The 4,181-nt window shown below is 45.3% G+C and overlaps 1 non-coding gene across 1 annotated transcript; it reads right to left on the reverse strand.

Annotated features, from left to right (window-relative positions):
* Nucleotides 1–3,667: 3,667 nt before the first annotated feature.
* LOC133773083 (small nucleolar RNA Z195/SNORD33/SNORD32 family) lies at nucleotides 3,668–3,752 on the reverse strand. Its single transcript, XR_009867869.1, has one exon. It is a non-coding gene; the product is annotated as a small nucleolar RNA Z195/SNORD33/SNORD32 family (small nucleolar RNA).
* Between the last annotated feature and the right edge of the window lie 429 nt (nucleotides 3,753–4,181).

Consider the following 4,181-nt stretch of genomic DNA (forward strand, 5'->3'; position numbering starts at 1 on the left):
GATGCCCCTGCCTTTGTCGTAGCTCATCCAGGAAAGACAGGTCTCCTGTCCACCACAGCACTTAAGTGTGTCATGTTTCATAACACTGCATGGGAGACATTGGCACACCCCACTTCCTGAACAGGAAACAGCTTGCTAACACCTCTGCCAAACATTTGTCACATGGCATTCTACCTCCACCTAGCAAGGCGGCAGATAAACAGGGAGAAACGTGGCTGATCACTGGGTCTCCCCGTTCAGCCTCCAAGATTCAGCCCACTCTAACTTAGCAATAGTCTTCATCTTGGAGTCCCACTAATGCCAAACCTTTAGCGCTTAAGCCTGGATATCAGTGATCAAGGACAATTAAACTCCAAGTAATTCTAGATTTCTATCCAACAGGTGGGGATATGCTGTTGCTGGTCCTACAATATGCTCAAGCAACCACCACGCCCATTGAAGCCCCTCATCCTCACCAAAGAAGTCAGTCCACTAATCTCAAGCTAAGCCATACTCCCATACCTCTATCACTTTTGCATACTATCAACCTCATTTACAGTGCTCACTGCCTTCTGAACAATCACAACTAGTTCAGTCTGTCAGTCTGGGGGAACATTTGAGCAACACACTGGGTAAGACTTAAAGAAAGAGAAAAGAATATTATTATAAGAAAGAGTCAGCCAGTACCTGGGATGTGGCTCAAAAGACCAATCCTCTACTGCTAAGAGAGCCTGACCTTGTGACCGAGGTTGGAATTCATCCCTCTAATTTTGTAAAGATGTGGAAACTAAAATTCAAAAAAGCAGATTTAGGGGCCGTATTGTGGCGCAGCAGGTTAAGCCACCACCTGCAATGCTGGCACTCCCTATGAGCACCAGTTCAAATCTTGGCTGCTCTTCTTCCAATGTAGCTCCCTGCTGAAATGCCTGGGAAAGCACTAGAAGATGGTCCAAGTACATGGCTCCTACCACCCATGATGGAGATGCAGATAGAGCTCCAGGCTCCAGGCTTCAATCTGGTCCTGCCCTGACCATTGCAGCCATTTGGGAAAAGAACAGCAAATAGAGATAAAAGATTTCTTTCTCTCTCTCTCTCTCTCTCTCTCTCTCTCTCTCTCTCTCTCTCTCCTTCCATCCCTCCTTCTCCCTTTCCCTCTCTCCCTCTCCCTCTCCCTCTTTCTCTGTAATTCTGTCTTTCAAATAAATACATTTTTAAAGATATGATTTATTTATTTATTTATTTGAGGGGTTGGGGGGAGAGAGAAAGAAAACTCCTGTCTGCTGGTTCATTTCCCAGGTATCCACAAAGGCTGGGGTGTGACTGAGGCAGAGCTGAAGCTCAGAATTAGGAACTCAATTCAGATCTTCCACATGGACGGCAGGTCCCAAATACTTGAGCCATCAGGACTGCCTCCAAATGTGTACATTAGAAGGAAGGTGGAGGGGTGAACATTAGGACATAGCAGGTTAAGGTGCTACTCGGTAGCCTGATCACATATCAGTGTTCCTGGGATGGAGTTCTGCCTCTGCTTCCTATCTAATTTTCCACTAATGTATGTGTTGGGAGGCAGCAGATGATGCTTCCAGTATCTGGGTACCTGCCACCCATGTGGGAAGTCCATATGGAGTTCCTGGCTCCTGGCTTCAGCCTTGCCCAGCTCCAGCTATTGCAGGCATTTGAAGACTAAACCAGAAAATAGAAATGTTCTTTTCTCTCTCCTGTCCCTTTCCTCCTGCCTCTCTCTCCCTCTTCCATTCTGCCTTTGAAATCAGTAAATAAATAAGGCTTTAAAAGAGAGGGAAGCTGGAGAAAACAGTCCAGAATCAAGCACAGGTATTCTGACATAAGACGCAGGAAATTTAATCACCAGTCTAAACACCCACTTCAATCATTTTATAGTTTTAAAAACACATCTCAGCTAAGGGCCTGAAACACAAGAAGCATTCAATAAATATTTAGTTATTTCATTAAAAAACAACACAGTCAGAAAAACACAGAAGACCTTATCTTTCTCTCATCTCTTCTCTAAGGGTCTCAACTTCTAAATGTAAGCTATGATCACTATGGGATTCTTTTATCACAATGACTGTCTGAAGCCAAGAAAGAGCTGACTTATTTCTGAAAATGTCAGAATTATGGAATGTTCAGAGTATACCCCAGAAGGGGCTTTCCTGTTCTCAACCCTGCTGGCTGGATCCTGTTCACACCCAGAGGCTTGCACGGTCACTCCTTAAATTGATGATTCTCAGCTCCTAGTAGAGAACTTCTCCCATAGTAGCACCCAGCCTACTACAAGCACAAATTTGCTGCATGTCCCCCAATCCAGTGAAGGTGGCCTGCCTGACCACAACTATTGTGTTCAGAGACGAAAATCAGAGGCTAACTCTCATGTGTGCAATTCTAAACTGGAGATGATGAAGATGGGTCCTCAAGTCGCTGAAATCATTAAGTTGGGGTTGATTCTATGTGAACCCCAGCCCCACCAAGGCTTTCCACTGTGGTACTGAAGGCTGGCTCCAAAGATGGGAAAACGGGGTGTTTCTGATGTTCAGGCTGTGGGTCACTCTTCACTTGTGTGTCTCAGCAAGACAGCCAGAGCTGACCATCAACAACTGCACACTGTTTTTACTTTCCTCAAGGAACACTTCTGTGGTGTTACTGGATCCTGTGACAGCTCTGTGGGGAGGGCGGGGCGGGGTTTAGTATGCTCCCTGCCTACCAGGCAATCCTGCATCATTTGGCATCACCAGCATGTCGTCTGCGGTCAGATGGGGTCCAAATCCCAGTGTCGCCTCCAGCTTCCCCTGATGGTGACTGCTCTGCCACTCACTGCTCCTGACCCCCTGCAAACTGAGAGATCAGGAAAACCTGCCTCTGTCTCTCTCTGCTTTTCCCTTTTCACCGTCCTCCACAACTCACCCTTCCTGCAGCCTGGGGAACATAGGCTGCTCTTGGGAAACTGATGCTCATAGCAAGTACCCCACTCTCACACACAGCATGAGCTTTTCCTTTGCTTAAAGTCTTACAAGCCCTGTAAAAGAATTCATTTTCCATGTGTGTTGAATGGTTTTTCATCATATTAATTCTTAAACATCTTATATGGCTTTTTGGTTGATAATGCAAATGGCATCTCATATTCCAGTATATCTTCCATTTCCTTACTTCTGATACAGAAGTACATTATATATTTTGTGTCTATCTTACTTCTGGAAATATAACTGGACTATATTATTGGTTGCATAGGGTTTTTTTGTACTTCATTTGTTTTTCAGGGGAGAATAAATAGTCTTTCTTGGACTCACATCAAAAGTCCATGAATTTTGAGAACCTCTGCCTATTTGTCAGTTTCCTTCTCCATGTCCCTTTTGGTCTGTTTCCATAATCTCATAACCTGTGTTTTCTTAGCCTTCTTCCTCTTCTCCTCAAGGGAGGCTATCACCACCTGGCTCTCCTATCCAACCTCTGGAGCCAGGTGGCCCAGGTAGGGAAACTTTCTCAATGGCTTCAGACAAAGAACCTTGAGGGCAGCAGAGACCATCATCCACTTTTTCCTGTCATTCACCAGCAAGACCCATCAAACACCTGGAGGCAGGCCAGGGAAGCTTGGCCTCGCCTGGTCCCAGCAGGCAGCATGTCTGGGGCAGAGGAATGCAGGCCCGCTCAGTGGGGCTCATGAGGGGAGCCAGGGCAGGCCTTGGATGGCAATGTATGCAGAGTCATCTACTGGTCAGGAAACTTGAAGATGAGTGGGAGAGGTCTTCATCACTGGCCACCACAGCTCCATGATTCTGATAGTTCTAAGGACATGGTAGTTGTTTGGGATCTTCCTTTATAATCAACGTGCATGTTTGTGTGTGCATGCACTACTCTTAAAGGGAGTGAGTGTAAAGGGAGACAAATATATGTGTGCTGCAGGTTTTTAGTAAAAGAGTTTCATCAAATGGAAGAAGCTGGCTTTCCAAGAGAGTGGCTATCATAAACACGAGTTGAATTTTATCAGTTTTTATTCTTGCCTTTATTAATGTACTAACATGTTTTCTCTTCTGTTTAACAATGCAGTAAATCACATTGGTAGATTTTCTGATGCAAATTTACAAGTGAATTAGCAGGGTCCCAGGACACCTGCTTCCAGTGAGGACACTAGGATTGAATAGTTTGTGGGCAGACCAATACTCTTTCAGAACAGCTGGGAAATTCAGAAA

This window comes from Lepus europaeus, chromosome 13 (genome assembly GCF_033115175.1).
Source record: "Lepus europaeus isolate LE1 chromosome 13, mLepTim1.pri, whole genome shotgun sequence".
Taxonomy (NCBI): Eukaryota; Metazoa; Chordata; class Mammalia; order Lagomorpha; family Leporidae; genus Lepus; species Lepus europaeus.